This window comes from Anas acuta, chromosome 2, assembly GCF_963932015.1.
Source record: "Anas acuta chromosome 2, bAnaAcu1.1, whole genome shotgun sequence".
Lineage (NCBI taxonomy): Eukaryota > Metazoa > Chordata > Aves > Anseriformes > Anatidae > Anas > Anas acuta.
This window is the reverse complement of record NC_088980.1, coordinates 15,925,147-15,948,928: the sequence shown is the minus strand read 5'-3', so window position 1 is coordinate 15,948,928 and position 23,782 is coordinate 15,925,147. Positions and strand designations below refer to the sequence as shown.

The following is a 23,782-nucleotide window of genomic DNA, read 5'->3' as shown; positions in this document are numbered from 1 at the left end:
TGTTATGGGAAGGAACAAGAGACTGCTGGATTCTGCACTACCTTGTCTTTATGTGTTGCTCTTACCCTACAGAGTAGATGCAGGCCACTATCAGGCACTTGAGCAGCTTTCTATGCATGACTTGCAACTAGTTTGCCCCAGACAGCTGCATGTGAAGCAATCTGTGGGAGAATCAGGGTCTGACGCTCAGCTGAAGACACCCCTAGAGCGAGGACCGTGCTCCAAGTTTAATATCCAACTTCATTCGATTATGCTGAAAATCAATTGTCTTCCTTCATTAAATCTGATTCTAAGAGGTAGAAGCAGGAGACTGCAATGTGAAAGAGTAATTGCATCCCTTTGTTCCTAGTCATGGGCATCACTCTGTCCTCAGTCCTGGGCTAGAAATCTGTCCTCATATAAAGTTTTGAATAACACATACTTACTCCCTCTTGTAGAAAATCCACCCTGCTCTCTGAACATGCACAAAGTATGTTTCTTAGTCTTTGTTTTGGCTGCAAAGAAAAAAAAAAAAAAAAAAAAAAGATGTGTTTACATATACAACATCCATTTTGCCCCCCATTTAACTGGAATCCCTGTTTGCTCAATAACCTCATACATGTGTGTAGGGCTTCTAATAGGCAAATTTACAACACTGTCATGTAGCACAGCACTGCTTTACTCAGATGTATAGCTCTGCCAGTTTCCAGCAGTGGAAAGGATAGCCTTTGAAGTCGACCATTTGCAGCGTCTCCATGTCTGGGATGCCCAGAACTATTGCTTTTCTAACGTGCTTTCCAAAGCATGGGCAAGCCACTGAGTGTAATAAAGTCCCCTAATTTTGTTCTCCAACTCTGTCGTATCCATCCTAGTGACAAAACACAGAGCACTGGAACTGAGCCGGATACCCATGCTCCTAGCTGCTTGGAGCTCTACTCTAGAGTTGTACTGGCTTTGCAAAAGGTAGAGAAGGGACTTCAGCATCTTGTTTTCCTTCATCTCATTTTGTGCAGCTATCCTCACCATCCTTTTATTTTATTTGTTTGGGGGCAGGAGGAGGCAGATTGATATGGGCAAACGCATGTACATATTATCCACAGTGTTATTTTACATAACTCAAGCCTTACCTGCTATTTATGTACTATATATAGGGACAAGACAAACTTTCTAGCAGAAAATTGAAGATGACAACTGAAAAACCACTTCTAGGAGAAATGCATATTTTCAGAAATGTGAAAGCGCTATCTGTTGAGAAGCAAAGCTCTAAGCAATGCATGTTATTTTCTCCCAGACCCTTTTCCTTTTGTATTCCCTCCTCTGCTTTTATTCATGCTACTGCATTACAAAAGCCCCAGTGCTTCAGGGTAGACCTGAGAGCCACAGTTTCTACCAGCCTCTTCCTTCCTTATTCTCAGTAGCAGAAGCTACTGCAAGGCTGCTTAGTACTCGAGAGGAGAAGTTTGTACAATGCCCCAACTCCGCAGCTTTCAACTGTTCCTCATTTTTCTAGATTAGTGCCTTAATTAAGTCCAAATGTTTTTCATTTTCTCCCTTATGGTCCCTACTCTGAAACCTGATGCTGGCAATGGACACTGTCCTCCCGTGACCTTTTCTCTTCCTGTTGCTGCTGCTGCCGCCTGACTTTTAAATGGTGAGCAATTGTGAAATGGCGAGGGCTGCACACTTTATCAGTCTCCACACACACCTGCAGGGCTGTTAGCTGTGGTGCCGAAGGTGACACGGGTCAGAAATCCAGTTTGCTCTTTTCTCTCTCCGCAAGGTAAACCAGAACGCGTTTTTAGCTGGTGGATGAAGCACTTCATGCCATCCACCTGAGTCACTCTCAGTATAAACTCTTAATACAGTGCAACAGTGATTTATCACATCGCATAAAATGTATAAACCAGGTTTCTTAAAACCGGCCATTGATTTTGAGGCGGTTATTTTTAGGCACCAATCTTGATAATTGGGCCCATAATTTCGCACAAATTATTTTAGCAAATCACGTGGGTGCCTGTGAAGGCAGGGAGAGAACTCAAAACCTTCAACCCAGAGGAAAGACTTAAGTAAAACTGAACAGCAGAAATATAAAACAACTCATTGTAAAGATGAAGGGTGAATTTTGAAACAGCAGTATATCAACAGAACTGCATTGAAGACAACAGAGAAAAAATAAATCAGCTGAGAATCTGGACCAAGAATTTTGGGAAAGAAAACTAAAGAAAGAAGACAAATAAGAGCTTGATCCTCTTCTTATGGCGTGAGTAGCCTCGGTTACTGGAACTACACTCATATAAAATTGGTTTATGTAGTAGAAAAATCAAATCATATGTCAATTGGAATTGCATGACTGATGGCAAACATAAAAATTAAGCATGAAAACCACGGTCAGTGTAGAAACTGTTACAATGTGAAAAAGATGGCAGTAGTATCTTGAAAAATGTTTGCATGGCATTACAAATAAGTTTCTTTTTATCTGCAGAAAATAAAAGAGAGAACTTGTAACACATTTATATTTTATCTTAATAGAGATGAGCAGTGCGTTCTGCATCTCAAATAAAACTTTGTACCACTAATCTCATTTTTGTCTATGAGGTGTAATAGGATTTGTAGGAATCATGCAGATGTGTCCATAACAATTGTAAGCACCAGAAGATGAATGATGTACAGGAAAGGTAATAGTTTATTTTTTTCCATGCACGGTCTGTTCATTGTTTCCCTCTGGGAGGCAGATATACAGATTGTATGAACAGAGTGAAATTAGTACCCTATCCTCTTTGACACCTTTAAAATTATTGGAATTAAATCTATACTTTACTAAGTGAAATGTTTCAATTTAATCAAACTGTGCTGTCATGACTATACTTACATTAAGAGTTTAAGAGCCCTACTTTGCCCTCAGCTAATCCCTCACATATGAGGTTTTCATGGTTAAATTGTCTCCTGTGTAAGTAATCAAGTACATATGAACTCTGCTGCTAGGGAAATTGAGCATAAGTCAAAATCTCTAAGAAAGAAGCGATAAAAAGAGTGGAGTTAAGGAAAAGAGGAGGAACTGGCCTCAGCCACCTGGTTCTCCTGATTCCCTTTCTTACATTGCAATTTACTCCGGTGAAAATGTTACAGAGGAACTCAATCTGCCACTGTAGAATGAATTTGCATTCAAGCTGTGTGCTCCTGCCACCACCCTTCATTCTTCTAATTATTTTCTTCTTTATATTTTGAAGGACAAACACCTATCATTAAAATTTTGCATGTACATACCATTAATCTGGTCTCCAAATACTCTATGTACCAGCTCAATATCGTCCCTCTAGCAACTATAGCATTTCTCATAAAGAATAGAAGCAGGGATCCAGTTGATCCTTTCTAAGTTTATTTACTACAGTTAGAATAGGTTTGACCATGTAAAAGCAGTTACACAGTCTGGACTGATGTTAAGAATTAGTGACCCTTGGAACACTACATGAAGCTGTGTTACAGCATAAGGAAATTAATGCTGATCTGTGGAATAAGGTGCAGGACCTAAAAGATTGCGTCACTGTGTAAGAGTCTGCAAGTGTCAGGGAAGTGTGCATAGCAGGAGTAAAAAGGGCAAAAACTGCATTAGCAGTTCATATTTATTTATTTATTTATTTATGGTAGGACCAGTAGAAAATGTTGTCATCAAAAATGCACAGAAAATAAAATTGAAAACAAATGGGTCCACTACAAATTTTAAGGAGGATGGAGGCGTACTAGCCAAAGCAGTACCATCACGAATTCCAACATTAAAAAACAGAAAGGAAGTGGTAAATAAGAAAAATTTAGGCCTCTTAGTAATGAACTCCTACCTAAGGGAGGATGGGAACAAATTGCAAAATTGAATGATAAATTGAGCAGTTTCATAAAGTTGAGTGTCATAGACCCATAGAATCATTCAGGTTGGAAAAGACCTCTAAGATCATCTAGTCCAACCTATAACCTAGTACTTAGGTCCACCACTAAACCTAAACCTGCTACTAAATTCCAAACAGCACACCTCTTTACCCACTAATAGGAAGAAATATTTCTAGGTGAATTTTGATGGTTGTTTGTCTCACCCGTTCTTAAAAACCTGCAGTGATGGAAATATTGTAGTTACCCCAGCCCCACCAATCGAATCTAGTTCCTCCTCTATTTTTACCAGTAGGAAGCTTCACCTAATGCTGAAATTAAAATTTTTGATACAGTCTAGGCCTATGGTTTTGGGGAAAATATTATTTTTAACTCTTAATGTGGTCTTTCATGTATTTGAGAAGTTATGTTCCTGTTGCCTCTATCTTCTCTCTGTTTAGGCGTTCAAACACTTTTTCCCCAGTTTTCCTCCCAGGTTGTGCTTCCTATGGCTAATCATTCTTGTTGGTTTCCTTTGGATTGTTCTGAACTTCTTTCCATGCTTTTTGAAGGACATTGCCCAAAACTGGGTATAATGCTCCAGCTGATGCCCTAGCAATGCTGAGCAGAGTGGGACAAAACCTTCCTGTGCAAAGTTATACACCTGTTTACATGACCCACTACAGCTCCAGACTCCTTTCTGAAGAGCTGGAAAGTAGCCAGGAGCCCCCACAACCTGTAGTTGTTCAGGTGACCACACGTGCCCAAGTGCAGGCCTTTTGCACTTGTCCCTGCTCATTTTCATTCTGCCTTTTTGCAGACCATTTCTTCAAGAAATTTCTCAAGACCATTTTGAATTCTAATCCTGTCCTGCAGTCTTCCTGCAGTCCCTCCACTCCCACGTTATCTGCAAATATGTTAAATATGTTTCCTTATTCACATCCTCAGGGTAGATATCAAGCAGAAAGTGATCCAGAATAGATTCCTGTCAAACCCTTACAAAAATATACCTGTACTGAAATTACTGATACATTTTTTTTTCTGAATACAGATTTCTAAACAAGGTTTGTTCCATGCTGTAGCAGTTGAAGCCACAGATGAAGTTTATCAGGGAGGTGTAACTGGTCTGAAAACACCTATCCTGTCTGACCATTCCTTAACCTATTGTCTGTTCTGAGCTCAAATCATACCCTGCAATCCTTAGTCAGTGATGTCTGGTTAGAGCTGATCACCTGAGTGAAAACTGATGAAAAATGATCTAATTCAGCCCTCTTGGCTCTATAGCTTCCCTTCATTTTTAAGAAACTGTCACTTTCCCTACATTCACCCTCATTACTGCTGAACATGTTAGCCTCATGCCTTTTGCTCCTCTTTGCATCTAATTTTGGATCTGAAAAAAACAGAATCAGAAAAAACAAAGCACAAATTCTGGTCCTACACAGTCAGGTTACTTTTTCCAGTGTCCCAAGCAGTCTGGCTTGGTTTCATTTTACTTTCTTTGGGCTTATATAATGAATGATCATAGCTTAACCAGTTTGATCTCTTCTATATTTTTTAAAGTTCCTCTGATGTGGAATAATATATGCTACTGTCCTTAGAAATATTTCTTTGAGGAATTTACAGCTGTCTTTAATGCTTATGTTCACTTAGCTACCAGCTCTCTAGTAGCCTATCGAAGTCCCTCCACTTCTAGTCCATTACTGTCCTTTGTTCTTCTTCATTCCTTTCCAGGGATCACGTACCCTTTGACTCCGAGGTTATTCTAACACATGCTGTCTTTCACCTTCGCACTCTCATATAATTCTTTACTGCTTAGCAGCAAACCCCAGAAAGTCTGATTTCTGATTCCTCCCCCCATTTTTATAAGAAAACATCGCCAGTAATTCCAGGACCTCACTGGACAGTCGGCATTCTGCGGCATTCTTTCACCAACGAATACCTGGATTGTTAAAATCCTCCATTAATATAAAAGCCTGTCCTTTGGCTGAGTCTGGTTTTTGCACATAAAAAGACTCAGATCTTCATTGTTTGATATTTAGCAATCCCTGCAATCAAAGCTCTCTTACTCTTTTCCCCTTTTATCCTCCCGGAGACTTTGTCTTCCTCCCCATTCTGGATCTCACAGCACAGATACGCACCCGTGACTGCAGAGCTGTACATCTCATTCCACCTAACCCTGCCTGAGAGAGCTAATGCTTTGTTTATTAATATTCTATCACAGTTTGTGAGTACACCAGTGAAAACAGTACCCATTATTCAAAACATCCTCATGCCATTAAGAAGATGCATCTGTTGGAAAGTCCAAGGACTTAAAAAACCTGAAAAAGAAGGAGAGGATGCCTTCTGGGGAAGAAGGAGACTCTCAGAAGCACAGCAGCAAGGTGGGTTCACACCACTTACTTCAAGGCAGGAGCTAAAATGGGACTGGATAAGTGCTCTGAGAGATCTGAGAAACCAAGTGTGGCTGTGCTTATTGGACACTGCGGCAGGGAAAGACAGAAGCATTCACTTACATAGAGAGAACCAAAAAAAATAAAATAAATATATTTAAAAAGGAATATTTTCCACTACCTACAAAGAGAGAAATCTTTGGAGACGTGGTTTGTGCCAAATATTTTCCTGTGCTTGATGCATCAGCAGGATTCTGGCAGGTGTCCTTAGGAAAACAGAGCACATGTTTGTGCACGTTCTGCACCTTCTTTGGGAGACGCTGGTTGAGTTGTGTTTGGCACCCACACTATTTCACAGGAAAATACAGAAAAAAGGCAATGATGGTGATGAAGGTACAAAAGTAGAAGGTGATATTTTTACCTGGGAAAACATTAGAAGAGCATGACCAGAAGCTCTGAGCATCAGGAGCCAGAGCTGCTGGGCTTTACCTAAACGCCAGCAATCTGTCCTGTCCTGTGCAATAGCACATCTGGGAGAAACGTTAGGCAGGGTGCAGATGGGCCACTGCAAGGCCACCCCACCAAATGTGCTGGGTACTGCAAAGAAGTGTCTTTGGTTGGAGTGCAGTCCTCCTCCAGCATATCCAAAGCCAGAGACCAGCAACTCACACACAGTGGGAACAAACAGGAACAGTGCCTCTGTGCTCACCTAGAAAACGGGGCTTCAGCCTGAAATCCTGGGAGAAAAATAGCTGTATTCAGTAGAAAGCCGAAGCTGTGTTGTCTGACCACAAGGCATTATCTGGAAGGCCCTAGTAAACTTCCTGTAAAAATTTGGGACTTATTTTTACAGCTACAGAGATCTGAGTTTAAAACCAAGTGCCAAGCTGGGAGAGATTTATAGATGCAAATACATTTCCGATACCACAGAAATGCAGAGAGCAAGATCCAAAAGTAAATTTCTCACGGGTCAACCTGATTAAACAACACAACACAGCCTTGGCCACAGTGATTGCCAGAAGTGCCAGCACCCGTTAGGCAGAGCACCACCGTCCTTTTTTCACGCTCTTCTCTAAGTCATCACAACTGATCTTTGTCGGTGACAAGGTACTTGGCTAGGTAGACCTCTGGCAGTAATTTTGTTCCTCCGAACCACTCATGAGAACAGGGTGTACAGAAGGTAGTGAAATATATGAGCAATGTACAGCTGCTGCAGCACTTCTCCTTGCCCTGCTAAGATGGGGTCCTCATTGCCTGGAAATATTTCGTGTAAAGGCACCAAGAAGTGATTCCAAAGGCACCACAAAAAATGTGCTTAAAAGGACACGTGAAAGTCCACCGAGGGACTGAAAAATCTGAGAGAAGGGCCAGGGATGTTTTATATTGGCCTTAAGTAAACAGTGCCATTGTGGGAAGTTAAATATGGTAGCATCTGCCAAAAATACTATTCGAGCAAAAGAGCCTATGTTGGTAGCAAAAGAAATATCATCCACTTCTCTCCTTCCCTGGCATGAAGCAGGCATAGGTTTGTTTATGTTGGCTGTATAAACTTTGTTTCTCCAAGAGAATTACTCCCAATTCCTGAAATAGCCTCATTTGAGGATATTAGAACAAAAAATATGATCCTGAGTAGCGACTTTATTTCAGCGCAGCCGACTTTTCCCCATGCCCGGGCATTACGGTGAAGCTGATGGCGATTTGGGTGTGTGACTCACGGAACCAGGATGAATCAGTCAGCTCCTTCAAGGGAGCCCCATACAGGCAGGGACCACAGGAGGGTGAGAAATCTGAGTCCCAGAACGTAGTGTAAGCATAACGAAAAGGTTTACAACCAACCTGAGAATATGAAACCTGTGGAGCATGATTTGCCCCTCAACTGAGTAAACACAGTAGCTGCGCTTTACAGCTCTGAATTCAAGAGGTCATTCCTGCCTGAAAAAGGACCAGCATGTGCTTAATGTCCATTGCAAACCACCCTGTTCGGAGCTTCAGCCAGTCCAACAAGCAGGCCACTAAGGAAAAATATCTTTAAAATACACAGATTTACATGCAGAGCAACAGCACTCCTGTGCCTAGAGAACAACAAAGGGGCAGAAAAGGCACAAAAAGTTTGCCTAATATGACTGCATCTGAACAATGACTGTGAATGTGCTTCTTACATAAAATAGATACATAAATAAATAAATAAAACTGCACAAACCACAATTTCTTCTGTCTGGGAACTAACGCAGCAGCTGAACTAACCTCCTGCGTGCATCCGAGTTCGCCACTTTCTGCAACGAGAACATTGTGTTTAATCCAACGGGGAGATCCCCACTCGGGTCTCTCCTGAAAGCTGTCCTCAGTTTAATGTTTAATGATTCAAGCTGCCCTCGTACCTTTATGAATATAATATGAAAGAGCTGGAAATGAACTATTTGCCTCTAGGATTCATTGCTATCAGATAAAACCATGATATTTATGTGCTGTGTGATACTAAAGAAAATTATTCTAGTGGGACACATCTCAACACTGGCAGAAAACATGAAAGAGACGATTTCTGGAACTGCTGTGAAAGACTGAGGAAATTTATTATTTTAGTATCGTAATAAACAATGTGTACATTTGAATTTTATTCTGTAAAAGACGATACACTAGCATTCATTATATAAGATCTCTCTTTTTTTTTTTTTTTCCTCTTTCCTTCCAAGCATTTTATTCAGGTAACGGCTCAGAAATGAACAATGGGGACATAAAATTTAAACTTTTACATTAAGTTACACAAGAGCTGAATAGAGTGAGTGCATGTGGAGAAGAACGCATAAGACCTTATTTTCTCCACTTAATCATTCTGGTTACATTTTCCTATTGTTCTGACTTGGAGATATGCAGGAAGCAAACAGTATTTATAGCATAAACTAAATTTCACTTGCCATCCTTTATGCTTTCAAATGGAAGACGTGAAAACACCACAGGCTGAGGTTTTTATTCATGTAAATATGTATTGTTATGTTTCAAGTGTTTTTCATACCAGGAGAATATAAAGAATTGAATTTGACAGCTAGTTTCTAATCAGGTCCTTTATCATATATTGCAGTGTGGCAATAAATCCTACTCCACCTCTCCCTTGCACTCTTTTCATTCTGGTCACTGCATTCCCGTGGCTGTTTCCATGCCTTAGCCTCCTGGTCTAGGTTTTAATGTGTGCTTTGGTATCCATCCTCAGACCTCTACCGTCTTGCAAAGCCCACAAGCATCTAACATTTAGAAATATTACATTAAAGAATGGAAAGAGGTTTGTAATTGGATTTTTCTCAATGTAGTTAGTACATTTGGTGATGTATATCCTTTTAGCGTGTCTTCTGGAATGATTCACAGGAGAAAATGATTAGCAAGTAACAAAACAGGATGGTGAGACTGTATCTGGAACACGATGCCCAGCAAGAGCCCTCTGGGTCAAAGATGACCCAGGAACAAGTGGGGATGATGGAGAATGGAAGTCCTGAGCACAAGGAGGTCAGAAGAGTTTGACTTCTTTAGTGCCGCAAAACAAAAGTTGATATGGAATTTCATTGCTCTCTGTAAATACATCAAGAGGTTAAACATAAGGAAGGAAAAGATCTTTTGAAGATAAAGTACAGCATTGGCACAAGAACAAATGGGCATAAGCTGCCCATGGATGTGTTTTGACTGGAAGCTGAAAGGCGGTTTTCTAGCCAGTTGAGCAATCGACGCCGGACTTCCAATGCAAGTATGGAGGCGCAGAAGGGGCTGTAAGATGGAGAGGGAATAAGTGATGAAAGGCATTGTGTGATGTGGCCTGGGGCTAGCGGGGGACTGGGCTCAGAGACACAGGGGGTCCCTTCCAGCCCTCTGTTCCTTTGTTTTAATTTTCCTCAAAGGTATTTGGAGATTCCGCATGGTGATGTCTCACAGCTGGTAAAGGATACGGCTCAGAGAAGAAAAAGAAATAAGCAACGTCTTAGCTCGCCAGATGTATGTTATTACTTTATTCCCAATTCACAGGAAATGAACAATCATTTAGTACTGACAGGTACACACTGAAACTTACTATCTTTCCTTTAAACCTTCAAATAATGTGCTACAGAAGTTTAGCATTAACCTTAAAGACGACTGCACATTTTTGCCAAGGTTACTGTGATACCTTGTGAAACCTTCTGGGGAAAACAGAAGAAGAAGGAGGCAGCGAGCAGAAACTATATAAATTGCTTCCAGCAAGGCTGAAATGTTAGTAAGGTTAAAAAAAAAAATCATCCGAAGCTCATGGAGATACCTTAGTGAAAGGTCTTTTGGGAGCCACAGCAGGTTAGGTATGTCTGCCTTTAATTGGGGTGTAACCCAAATCACCTTCTTAATAGTCAATTAGACCTAACACAAAAGTAATGGTAAAAGCAGCAAGTGCCTCACTGAATCAAAGCACTCCAGATTGTTAACTGCGTGAAATAGAGAGGGTTACAGCTATACAAGGAGAGGTCACCGCAAGATCTAAGAAGAGGTCAATATGTTTTGCATTTGTTTTGCATTTGTTTACTGGGATGATTCATTCTGGCTTTGCATATAACTTTTTAGTGTTCGCCTCGGAAGAGGTGAAGGTTATGCATGATATCAACTAAATAAAAAGTCAGGCCAATACTTTGCAATGTTGCTAGAGAGTTCAGCATGCCTCTCCTTAAAAACAAGGAAGGCTGGACTGCCCTGAGGAGCAGGCAAGTATCCAGCTCCACCAGCACTCAGTCTGTCTAAAGAAGAAGTCTGAATGGCATCTGGAACCCAGCAGACCGGGGTACCACCATCTCAAACCAGACACTTTATTTCACACAAGGTCCCACTAGGGCCAAGCAGAGGGGAACCGTCAATTCTTTCGACCTGATGGCTTTACTCTTCCTAATGCAACCCCGTATGCAGACAGGCACACTGCCGACGCTTGTTCAACGTGTTGTTCACCAGGGATGCCAGCTCCTTTCCTGCCAAGCCACCACCTACCCAGTTGAATCCAGCCTGTCTTGCTGCATGGAGTTATTTCAGCCCCGGTGCAGGACTTGCATCTCCTTCTGTTGAACTTCATGGGTTTCCTCATAGCCCATTTCTCTCTCCCCCCAGTTTGACTACAAGGATGCTGTGGGAGAAAATCTTCAAAATCATGCTAAAAATCCAACTAAATGACATCAGTTGCAGTCCCTTCATCCACAAAGCTAGTCATCTCCTCAAAGAAAATGATGTTTTAGCACATTTTATCCATAAACAGTATAACTTGTTTTTCATTCTGAACTTCATGTTTAAATTTTGAGATTATTTCACCACCTTTTTAACACCATCCGTCCAACACTATCACTATAAATACTTTCCAGTATATCGCTAACGTGGCTGGTTTTCATTTTTGAGGCAGGTTCAGCTACCCAAGACTTTCAGATCTCAGAAGGCGTCCTGAAAAATCAACCTGATCTTACTTGGTTCACGACTGCATGCAAACACCTTTAAAAAGAAGGTAAGCAGAGGTCACAGTCCTTTATTAATTCATTTTAGGTGAGCTAGACTAACAAGATACAGGTAAGAAAGCTAATTTTGCTTTTCACCTTCCTTCCTTGTACTTGTCCCCTGTGAGTACTTACATTTGTTTCACTAGAATCTATAGTCTATATTCCTCTTTTTACGCTGTGCTAGGAGGAATATAAATGGACTAGCACCTTTTTTTTCAGCTTATGCACATTCTCATTTTCTTTTCAGGACTTTTTAAATGGATATTCACGTGGCTTTGACCAAAACGCAGCCTTGCAAATAACTGTAAGGCTGAACTACCTGCAGGTAATTTTTAGTACCCTCAGAGGAATGCAGTTAACTTCAACGCATCTCCAGTCTGAGTTGGTGCTTTTTGAAGTAGGTCTTCATGGGGTGAACAGGAAGACTATGAGGGTTTTATTATAGTTGGCTTCCTTTACTGCATTAGCGTTTATATTTTCCCAGTAGAAATCCCCAAATTGAAAATATAGAGGTGTCAGCTAGCACCACTTTAGTTAAGGTTGTGTCAACATTTCCTATAAACGTTGTTTTTCTAGGGTTTATAACTAGACCGTAAAAATGTGCTCGGCTCTGAAACTTGGCACAGAACAGTTCAGCCTGGGAGAGAATTTTCACAATTAAAAAATTAAAAAAGTCAGTTCAGCTGTTTTTAACTAATATCCATGTAATTAAATAGAAATTATTTGATTTAGAGGTGCGTAGTTCTTCAGCATAATTCAAAGGAAGTTTTTATTTAAAAAAAAAATTCATCGTTGGATTATTCTATTAATGTTGTCTTGTTGTACTTGGTAATTTTGAAAAAGTCAGAATTACTGAGCTATTGCACACTAGGAAATGGTGACAACATCTGCAAATACTGGTTTGTAAAAAATTCTTTGCTACACATAAGGAAATATTTTTAATAGGCGGAGCTAATACAGCATAATATGAAGTTTGCCCAATATTTCCTATTATAAAACCACATTTTCAGACATTGCCAAACTTTGACATTTGTGGATGAAATTTTATATTCCAGGTGTATGCCTAGGGCTGAATTTTTGGAAAAATTTTAGTCAAAACTCTTTACCAGATTTTGAGAACTGGAATCAAGAAAATGTCTTGTTTTTTCAGAAAAATCTAATTTCCTGGGGCTTTGTAGCAGTGACTCAAAATGCTGGAGCGGAGGCAAAGTGATGTCTTCAGTTGTGAGATGCCTCTTGTTTTCTTGTAGAAGACTGTCTTATTTAAGCCAAGTCAGAAACTTGTGAAATAAAACCACACTTTTCCCATGCTCAGTAGAGACATTTTTATTTGAGCAACAAACATTTCCATACGTCCCATCTTTCAGAAGCATATGCAGGTTTCTCAGGGCTTCTGTAGCCAGCAGAGAAGATGTTGATCATCCCCAAAGACTGAGGGCACACGCTCTGTCCCCTCACAGCTCCTTCCTGGGACCAAGTTAATGTGATCATCTTCACCATGGGCTGAACATACTACAGCCAAAAAAAGGTGGATTGCTCCAGTAATGGTTGCTCCAGGTAGAAGTAGGGGATGGGTGCTTGCTCTCAAAGCAGCACTTCCAGTAATGTCCTTGCTGGCATCTGGGCAGGGTAAACAAGGAATTATTCAGAGAAACTGGAAAAGATGCAAAAACGTGACTGAGATCAAGAAAACACACAAATAGATGGTGGGAGAAAGAAGTAGCAGAAACTGGTTGTGAATGGGAATTCACTGGCAAAAACAGAGGGAGGGAGGTGATCGTGAGTGTCAGGACCATTCCATTAAGAAGACTAAGGCTGGGAGCCAGGATCTGGTACTGTACTGAATGGTGTATTACTTTTGAAAAACCAAAACTTCATTAGAGCATACTATTAGTGTCATTTTTTTACATATACAATTGATGTAACTGAAGTAAAGATACTCAGCCAACACTGAAGAATTGCTCCACACCTGTGAGGAGGCAAAGATGGTCTTCTGAGTGCAAGCAGAGGATGAGTGCTCACAGGGCAGCCTCCTATAAAGCTTATGTCTGTGCTATGGATTGTCCTAGTATCTTCGTTCCAGGTGAAACACCAGAATTTGGTGTCCTAAACGTCTTTCTTTTTTTCTGAGCAAATAGCAGAACAATAGCAGAGTGAAAGATCTAACAGAAACCTGCTTTGGTGTTGAGCTGTGTGAGTTGGAAATACTGTATATCCCAATTAAATACAGCCAGGCTGTTTGAACTGCTCTGTTTCAGTAAGCAAGCGATGTATCACAGCAACACCTGAGGGTACTGCTTTGATCACAGCCTGTCAGCATTTCCACTGTGAACTTTGTTTATTAGAGGTTGGCTGCAAAAGATCCCTATATCCTGAAATTTCAGTGCAAAGCCTGTGACAGTCACCAGTTAGGGGAATCAGGATGATAGCAGCTCACCCAGCAGTATTCCTCTGTGGTATTTTTGTTTTAAAATCTGAGGGTTTTTTCTTTTCTGAAAACTAAAGTTTCCATTTCATCCCAAAAGTGCATTAATCCTTACTGCATACTGACGAAGAAAATCAAACATCTGAATTATTAAGGGAAGTGCTTGAATGGGTGAAAAAACTCCTCATCAAATTTTCATTCATTCATTTTGTACAGTTTTCAGGACACAAACGAAGCATTCCTCATCCTGTCTTCCTACTGGACTCTAAGGTGGTTAAACCACATCGAACCGGCATAAAAGACCGGGTGGGGGAGAGAAGAGAAAGGAAGTGTCACATCCTCTGCTGTGAATAGCTAACACGCTAGCAGCCGTGCTGTGATGAATGCTTAAATCCTTCCTCTGCCTGCTTTGGAGCAGGGCCCTGGGATCAGGTCCTTCTGCTGAGTACCTTAATCAGTGGGTCTCACTGCCTAGGTCTCTCAGCCTTCCCCGCTGAAACTGCTCTGCTTTGTATGAACTAATTAAATATTCAGAGGATTGGAGTGAAAAGGGATCTGCGGCTTGGGGTGGGGGTGCTCATCCAAGAGGCCTGCTTCTAGTCCCCGTTCCCATGAATATTTAATCACTTTATACAAAGTGGAAGAGTTTCAAAAGGAATCCCTGAAATTCGTGGCTCAGCAGCTTGGGTATTTAACAGAGGAGAGCCTTGGGTCCGAGCCCCTTTTCGGTATTATGCAGGAGAAGGGATTTACAAGTAAAACCCTGAGAAGTGCTCTGACCACTACGCTCTTCTGGACACAGCTTCAGAGTCCGTGTGTGAGACATGGCGTTCATCTGGCTTAGGAACCCAGCTGAGTGGAAGGAGGGATGTCGTGCCCACCCCAAATCAGCTGTACAGCACGTCTCCTGCAGGCCTGTGCAGGCGCTGCCATGCTTTCTTTGACGGTGCCCCAGCACTGTGATACAGCATAAGGAAAGCAAGGTACCCGCCCCGGCTGTGCATTGCAAAATGGACAGAGGGGAGCTAAAATTTCAGAACTGCAGTCCTGCTACAGCTCGGTCTGTCTGAGACTTCTGCTTTGGGGCTGTCATTTAGAGATGCAGTTTTGGACCTACCTGACAAGAGTTTTGCTGTTTCCCTCTACAGCAGTGATGTTGTTTGCTTGCTTCTAATAAAGCCCTGCTTGAGGAGAACCCAGGGTCAGAGTGGATCTCCTTGGATCGCATGGGAACATCGTGCTGGGCAGCTTGGATTGCAGCATGCTCTGTACTGTATTTCTCCTTAAGAGACTTTAGAGAGCCTGGGATCTTTTGTCACTGTATTACTCATGGAAAAATAAAGAAATACAGCCATAGGTGTTTGGCCTCCTGTTCTGGGATTGCAGCAACCTTCCTGATGTATTTTTATAACTGCACAGGAAAAGGTAACCATGTTAAAGGCTGGGTCAATTCTACCTATACCTTAATCTGTATGGCATACAGATACATACACGCTGTATATGTACCTGTATCAATGAAAATACAGTATTTACACAGTCTAGAAATGATCATGCCTTGACATAATAAAGCTCTCCTCCCTGGCTCCATGCCAAACATTGCTTATCCTGTCACCTCAGCAATTAAAGAAGAAATTCATTATGGATGGAACTGTAGCCGGGATTCAGAGAAATACTTACAGATGTGCTTAACTTTTCATCAGTGAAATCCCACCCCTACTCAATAACACACTATATTTCAGCATGTTTCTGAATCAGGACCCACGTCCCGATGCCGGTGGTTTGCTGAAGCAGTCAGGGCACACCAGTGCTACCTGGGGATTACTGGTTTTGCACTGGAGCTTGATAAAGGAGGACTGTGGGTTTCTGTTACGGGAGGCAGAGGCAGCCAGGATGGTGTTGGGGGCCCAGACGGGCTCCCCCATCCCACAGCACCCTGCCTTGCCATGGCACAAACACCTCGGGCCATGCTGGGCTGTGCCCACAGCCAGTTTTGGGACACGGCCTCTGTGTCCCAAAACCTGGCCCCTGGGGATCGTCGTCGCCAGCCCTCAGCCCTCCTCTGCTGGCTGCAAGTTTTCATGTGGGAAAGCCGCCGTGGTATCGGGTGAAACCGGACCCGTCGCGCCGAGCGGAGGTGACCAGATGTCGTGACCAGATGTCGCGGTCGCGCCAGGCAGCGCAGGCCTCAGAGGGGGACTCGCTGGGACACCACCATGACGCCCCGAGCCACCGGTCCCCCCTGCGCAGATGGCCCACTTGGAAATCCCGCCCCGCCGCCGCCGCATGGGAGATGCCGGTCGCGAAATCTGCTGCAATCAGCAGAAGACAAAACCTCTCGCAAGCCATGCGACCGGCGATAAAAGGGAGAGGGAGCGGGAGCGGCCCCGCGGAGGCCCCTCAGGAACAATGGCAATCCTTCAGGGAGCCCGCGGCCAAGCGCCTGACAAAGGCGCTCGCTGCCCCCAGACCCCAGCTGCTGCCTCGCCACAAAACAAGGGAGCGCAAATTTGGTTACTTTCATCTAAATCCTCTTAGGCGGCGTGAATGCGAGGAGTGGGCGAGCACCCTCACGCTTTGCTCGCCCTCCCTCCGCCATCGGGAGGGCTGGGTGACCATTTGTGGAAGGTTTGTTCGACCATTTCACGCTGCAGCTTGGCACAAACGAGGCCCTTTCTGCACGCTGCAGCAGGCACGGAGCAGGGAGACAGGCAGCAGAGGGGCACGGGGAGATATCTTGCTGGCTATGTGCTGTTTTGCCGGGAAGACGCTGAACTTTTCGTGTGCTGAGGAGCCAGATGAGCAGCACAAGTCATTAGTCACCCAGGTATTTACAGTGTTTTTCCTATTTCCTTTCTCCCATGGCCTCTGTGGTCAGCAGTATAAAATTCCTAGGCACTCCCACCTAAACACAAGTTTCCTGTTTATGCTCTCAGTGGCTTTTATGTTTAGCTGTTAAAACCCGTTGTCTAAAGTACCATAAAACAATATGAACAGAGTCTGCAGGTGAGCAAGTAAAAAGAAAAAAAGAAAAAAAAAAAAGAAAAGCCACCATGACCAAGCTGCAGAGACGCTCGCCCTGACAGGGAAGCTGGGGCCACAGAGAACAAAGGAACAAAAGCCGCACAGGCCGGGGCCAGCGCGCTGCCCCAGTGCTGCGGGGCTTCGGCGTCCCTGACAAGGTGGAAGTGCCCGATAAGAAAAACTAAGAGTATCGATGGCTAGTAAAAGTTAATCAATATTTGTGTTACCAACTAGTGGAGTTATTGCACAGGTCTTTAAGCATTACATATGTAAGTTCCTCTTAATTTTCCCAGATCTAGGCTTAAAGCTGCCAGCGAGAACAAGGCCGAGATTCTTTGGACCTGGAGCAAGGGAGAAGCCCCAGCGAACCATCAAACTTGTCCTAGGAGCCCATCAATGGATATTCCTCTTCTGCTGCAGCTTTTTGTACAGCTTGGTCAGTCTGCAAGAACATTTTTGTGTTGTGCTGGTGTCAGAACAACCAGTTTAAGACTGTTTGTTGTGATCACATGTGGTCGATACCACTGAATATGCAAAATTTGGTAGCAGTCGCACTACGTGTTTGGGTAGCTCTTCTCAGAGCCTGTAGGTAAATGGTATCAGAATATATATATAGATTATATTATATGTATAAAACCAGGTGGTATTACACATTGATAGACTTTTACTTTCCCCCGAATATGCCAACTGTTCAATATAACATTCTCATTGGCTTTTATTACCATAGAACTAAAAATAATCATAAAAAAATAAAAATAAACCCTAATCTACCAAAAATATCATAATTAAGACTTACATGATTTCTGTGACAAACTTTTATTCATGACAGTGTGATGTAAGGGCAAAGTGTCAATATTGTCTTTGAATTTTTGGTTGATTTGGCTTGCCAGACACTTACAGCTATTTAAACATAGCTCTGTGTATTTAATTATATCATACATGATGTCATTTTTTACTACAGACGCACTTGACATTTAATTTATTTCAGCCAGTAATTACTAAACAATAATTAAGCTTTTACAACTATAACCGCTTTTCACCATCCTTGTATCCTGTAGAGCAAGTTACAGCAGAAGCAGCAAAGTTTATGTTTCAGATATCAAGATTTATTTGCTTTCAGGTTACACATCAGTAATTTTACAGAGTTTCTATATACAAAGGAAGGAATGGGACCAAAACAACACGTTAAAGAATCTGCGTAATCCCTCACAGAGATTAGCGGGAGTAAAGAATAGGTTGACTGTGTTAAAAATAACGACATACATAGGGAGGCTGTTTTATGATATATATGTGTGTGTGTGTGTGTGTGTGTGTGTGTGTGTATGAAATGTGTATTATCTGTGTATTACATATAATATAATATATATATCAAATATAAACTTATGTATATCTATGCAGAGACTAATGGGGTTCTGAGATGTCCAAAAGGGCTTCGTATGCAATAAATTTAGCATCTTTTAGACATCTCTGTAATGGTAACTCTCTCATATGAGTGGTATCTCAAGTCATAATTTTATTTTCTTTTTGCTAAACACAATTGTAGACAACAGATGATCTTTTTCCCCAAACATTATTAGGTTTTCTATGCATGGTGCATAGTAGAGCAGTGGCTGTTGTTCTTAGTCCATGCTGAACATTTGATTTTTCCCTATGCTAAACCTAAAATTGAGCACTTCAGCAGCTGCCCCATGGAAATGGTGTGCTATCTGAGGCATGGCATGGACTGAATACCCGTCTGTGGCTGGAGTGCACCAGGTGGGCTCCTGGAGCATGTTTTTAAGCATGTGTTTCATCTGAAAGGCATTGGGTTCATCTCTTCCAGAGCTGCTCCACAATTCAGAACAAAGCACGGTCAGTGGGAACTGAGAGATTTGCTCAGAAAGTTGGTTCCTGGTCCAAACTAAGTAATGCTGATGCACCGAAGTATTCAAGGTCAGACTTCAGTGTCACGGTGTTTTTGGACCCTCCTTTTAAGAACACCGACTTCACAACAGTTTCCAAACCTCAACTTTTGATAACTTCTTCGTAGCCCGAGGCAAATTAGTTCCTTCCCTGACTTCCCCACAGCAGTCCTCTGGTCCCCAGCTGGCATCGGACTCTCCAAGAGAGAAAAAAGCCTATTTGAAAGCACCTCTCTGGCCTGGCCATCAATGGAAAACAAACACAGACTCTGCAGACCAAGCTAATTTGTAGATGTGATGAATCATTACAAAAAGCGAGAGAGGAAAAGAAAAAGAGACGGGAAATCTTTTTTAAAAAGTCAACAAAAAGGAAATGCTTGAACACAGTCTTGATTCAGCAAATCCCTTGGGTTTCATGCTCAACATCACAGCAACGCCGTCGGCACCTCGGCTCTGTGTAGGCAGAAAGTAGCTGGGAAGTGACTCACGGGCACAGGAATACCGAGGGGAAGCCACTGAGCAGCGGGTGTGGGAAATTGTGCAGGAAAAAGAAAGTCTCTCGGCTCGCAAAAGGCTACAAAGCTCCATGCCTGCTGAAGGGACAGTTCTGGATATTTTCAAGCTAATAAGAAGCAGCTCTGTGTGCGGTGCTGTGCACATCTGAGAGCAGCACCATTCTAACAGCAGCTGAGAAAGTAGGCAGGGAGGCAGGGAGAAGGCTGCTTTAAGGAGAGCAATCCGAAAGCTATACTGAATTCTACCAGCAATAAAACTTTTTCCTGTGCTGAGCCAAAAGCAGACCTGACAGACAGGGATCCTTGCCTTGCCTTACTGCTAGTTCTCCAGAGAAAGCAAACAGGAGTTTCCAGCAGAGTGCATTTTGTTTCCTCTACAGTTCTGGGCTGCTTTCTGGTGAGTGAGGACCCTTCTGGTGGCTCTCTCCCACTGGTACCAGTGACAATATGTGAGCACGTCCTTCACTCCACAGTCCCTCAGAAAACATGACCTGTCACAGAACTCCTCGTGCCAGTAAAAATACAAGCCAGGAATAACCAATTTGTCATTTCTTTGTCAGGTCACTAACCTGCTGCATGCCGGGAAACCAGAAGGCCCCCTGCAACTGCGGGTGGTCTCCAGGTGGGCAACACCAAGGTGTGAGTTGGGGCAGAGGAAGGCAGACCCTGGATTACACTGTACCGCAGGGTCCCACCTGGGTTACAGTGTCCCTGCTGTGGCCATGCTCCCCACCCAGGCCATTTTTTAGGAGCATTTCCTACCTCTCAGCACGCTGCGAGGGGCTATGCTGCCCCATGCCTCTCCTCTGTGCTCTGGGATGGCACCTCCATGTCCATCCCAGCCCCAGGGGTGCAGCAGCACCAGCTTGAAGGGTCCAGCCGTGCCCTCCCTGGAAAGCAGGCAGTTTAGAGGGAGAGCAGCATCTTTTCCCCAGCCTGTATTCCCTGCTGAGGGAATCCCAGGCGAGGGGGTTGTGTGGGCAGGCAGGAAGGAGGAGAGGGGCAGCTCTGGAGGAGCAGCCCAGGCAGCGCTGCAGCACACAGCCCCTGCTCCCACCGAGGGGAAGCCGCGTTCCCCCGTGCACAGGCACCTCTATAAAGAGGGCATTCATTCCTCCACTTCCTCCCCAGGCAGCATGATCATCCCCAGCAGCTCACGAGACTTCCTGCCTCTTCTCTTGCTCACCACAGAGTTGCTTCTCACAGCACCACGGCTGGCAGTGTAAAAGAAGGACATTGTTTTCCGTGCCACTGACACTGGGAAATGGGACACCGAGAGGGGTCTGGAGACAGATCGGATCTTCCCCAGAGGTGCTTGGCCTGGACCCATTTTTTAACTGTAAAAAGTGAAATGAGTAAATACACGTCCCCTCCTTCATATAGACACACTACCATTTCATCCCTTAATTTCACAGATAAAGAGGAAAACGCAGAATTTCCTATGATTATGGCTATTATTTTCACATTTTGACTCAACTGATATTGCGGGTGGTCCAGCTCATACATGATGCTTGTCTTGCTCTACCCCTGAGCTACAGCTGGGAGGACCTTCTGCGATGAGACATGAAGCCAGGTGGACACCGATACGGAGCCAAGTTTGACTCAAGTTCGTAGAGTCACAAACCTTTCAGCAGACATGAAACAATTTCTGCTTCCAGGTGGGAGTCAGACAAAACTCTGTGGCTTTGTCTATTTTTCTGAAAATCCCCAAACAAAGCATAGCTCAGCAGTCTGAGAGAAGCTTGGCTCCATCCTGGTGAATTTAATAGGGAACAAACCCATGCAACCCAAAACTTCACAAAATAGCTTCAAGAGCCCCTGAAGCTAGGACTGCTGAGATTAATTTAGCGTCCCAGATCACTTCCCTAGTCTAAGCGCACAGTGGTGTCTGCCGGCCAGCTCCCATGAAGTCAATAGGAGTTTTGTAACACGTTCCATTGCTACTTTCCATTATCCATGGGTGGCTTCTCGGCTGGCAGATAAGCTGCATCCCAGGCCTGAGCCAGCTGAGCTGGCTCCATGCAGCTGAGCAGAGCCGGGGCTCACAGCTCAGCCCTGACCCACATGGCTCCGGGCAACCACGGCGCAGACACTGGAGCTGGATGCTCCACTCTGCTGAAAGCCCAGGGAAGCTTTCAGAGGATTGGGAAGGGGGAAGGGAAGGTGACAGCAAGCAGTTTGATGTGAGATGGGCACGGGACAATTCACTCTTCACTCAATTCACAATCGGCTGCATTTATTTTTAACCTGGAAGAAAAGAAAGAAAAGAATGAAATGCAAAAAAAAATAATCTGTTGGCCAAGCTCAAGCTGGTGCTGAACTGCTCTAATATATACAGTCCTGCCTTGATAAAGGATGCCACATACACTGTGTATACATTTACACATACACAGCCACATGTTGCATGGCAAATTATCTGTGGGATGGTGTTTTGGAGCTCTGTCAAATCAAGGAGGAATGCAACTGCACAGATCCTGTGGCAATTCAAGAAGAGATTTTATTGGTAACTAATCCAAAGGGAAGAGCATTAACAAATATTTGGAGTAAATGCAGTGAAGGACAAAAAACAGTAAGCATGGAAAAAAGAGGAGCTCAACATGTCAAAGACACATGAAATACATCCCCTTAATCATGCATCTTTTTTTACAAGCAATGAAGCTCATGGAGGCACCTCCCAGCCTCCAGTCCCGTTGCTTTCCATGAGTTTGCATGACAAGAGAGCTCTCTCTACCAGTATTACACAGACCTACTTTTCATGAGTGGCACGAGAAGCCTTACTCCAGTCCCCCAACAGCAGCAGTATAATGCTTTTTTCCCTCTAGACTTTTATATCATACAAGATTTTCCAAAGATGCATAACTGCTCTAAAAATATCACCCCACAGCTAGCCAACTTCCAAATGAGACAGACACCAAAAACTGCCTGGGCTAAGATATCCTGGCTTTTGCTGCATTTTACTGAGCATGCAGGAGCCCTGAATTGTTCCCTGCTGAATTCAGAGCCGAAGTGCCAGATCTGCACAGAGGTCCATTTTAGGGTCAGATCTGGCACTTTCTGACTCTCAGTGAGGTACAGCTGCTGACACTGGTGCCTTCTCAAACCAAATTGTGTGGTAAAAGAGAAAGGCAGCAGTGAAAGCAGCTCTCCCCTTCCAGCACTGTGCAGGTTTCACACCCTGGGGATGTTGTGGGGCGGGAGGAAGGGTTGGGAACTGCCCTGCACCCGTGGGCAGGGGTGAGCCTCAGAGGGGTTTCTCTTGTCATTGCTCCAGGTTTCATTCCACAAAGCTGCAAGAAAGCTCAGTAGAAATTCTGAAATTGCCTGTGAGGGACCAGCTCATGATCCCAACCACCAACACTCAGGAGAAGACAGAAAAGGTGGCTTGGGGCTCTGTAGCAATTTCCCCAGCAGGTCCCGGGAGCGTGTTCTGCAAAGTGCTATGGAGCTACCATTGCCTTCTGCTTTCTGTGTGGGATGGGGGGGACACTAAATCCTTACAACAAGGAGTCAAAAGTGTCCTCAGATTGCAGCAGCAAAAGATCATCCCAACAAAACTACTCCAAACTGAATGAGCCCGCAGGAGAAAGCTGTAACCCTTCAGTAACCTCATGTGCGCAACCGATGTCAGATTTTTTGAACAGAAGGACTTAAATCAGCTCAAGCTGAAAGCTTAATTCAGGGTCAAGCAACAGCCAGAATCCCTGTTCTGTCCCTGTTCTCTCCTCCCAGACAAGTCTCTCCTTAATATATGGCTCCCAAGGTATCAAGAGCACGAGGGAGCACACGTAACCATCGGCTCTAGGTGTGTGGGACGAGAGGAAAAAGAGCCTCATCCACAGACACTGCCGGAGAGCTGGCAGTGAGTCCTGTCAGGCAGAGTGAAAATTTCAGACATCAGCAGTTTGGTCTAAACCCACTGTTTTGCATGTGGGTTTTACAAACCCAAGCTTGTACAACAGATGTCACAAACAGTCCCCAGACATGTCTGAGAGACAATTCGCAGGCAGCTCCTGCCTTCCTACACATTTTATGGATTAAATCCATAATCCGAGAGTTTGATCTGAGTCGTGTAAATGTTTGAACTAAATGCTTGATTTGGACCTGGCTCCCCATCCTGTCTTATTTCTGCTTGGGTTTGTTGGGAATACAAACCTTCAGACTGTGGATGTGTCATCTATTTTGTTTCTGCTGACTTTGGCATGTGAACGTATCCTGCTTG

The 23,782-nt window shown here is 43.5% G+C and overlaps 2 long non-coding RNA genes across 4 annotated transcripts; both read left to right on the top strand.

Annotated features, from left to right (window-relative positions):
* Positions 1–6,061: 6,061 nt before the first annotated feature.
* On the top strand, positions 6,062–14,702 carry LOC137852175 (uncharacterized). Of its 2 annotated transcripts, none has more exons than XR_011093700.1 (4): positions 6,062–6,215; positions 11,611–11,709; positions 11,949–12,026; positions 12,852–14,702. It is a non-coding gene; the product is annotated as an uncharacterized lncRNA (long non-coding RNA). The 2 variants fall into 2 exon arrangements; XR_011093699.1 differs by lacking the exon at positions 6,062–6,215 and adding an exon at positions 10,395–10,719.
* A 1,002-nt stretch (positions 14,703–15,704) lies between these two features.
* On the top strand, positions 15,705–17,903 carry LOC137852174 (uncharacterized). 2 transcript variants are annotated; one of them, XR_011093697.1, is made up of 2 exons: positions 15,705–16,950; positions 17,447–17,903. It is a non-coding gene; the product is annotated as an uncharacterized lncRNA (long non-coding RNA). The 2 variants fall into 2 exon arrangements; XR_011093698.1 differs by having other exon boundaries at positions 17,441–17,903.
* The last annotated feature ends 5,879 nt before the right edge of the window (positions 17,904–23,782 follow it).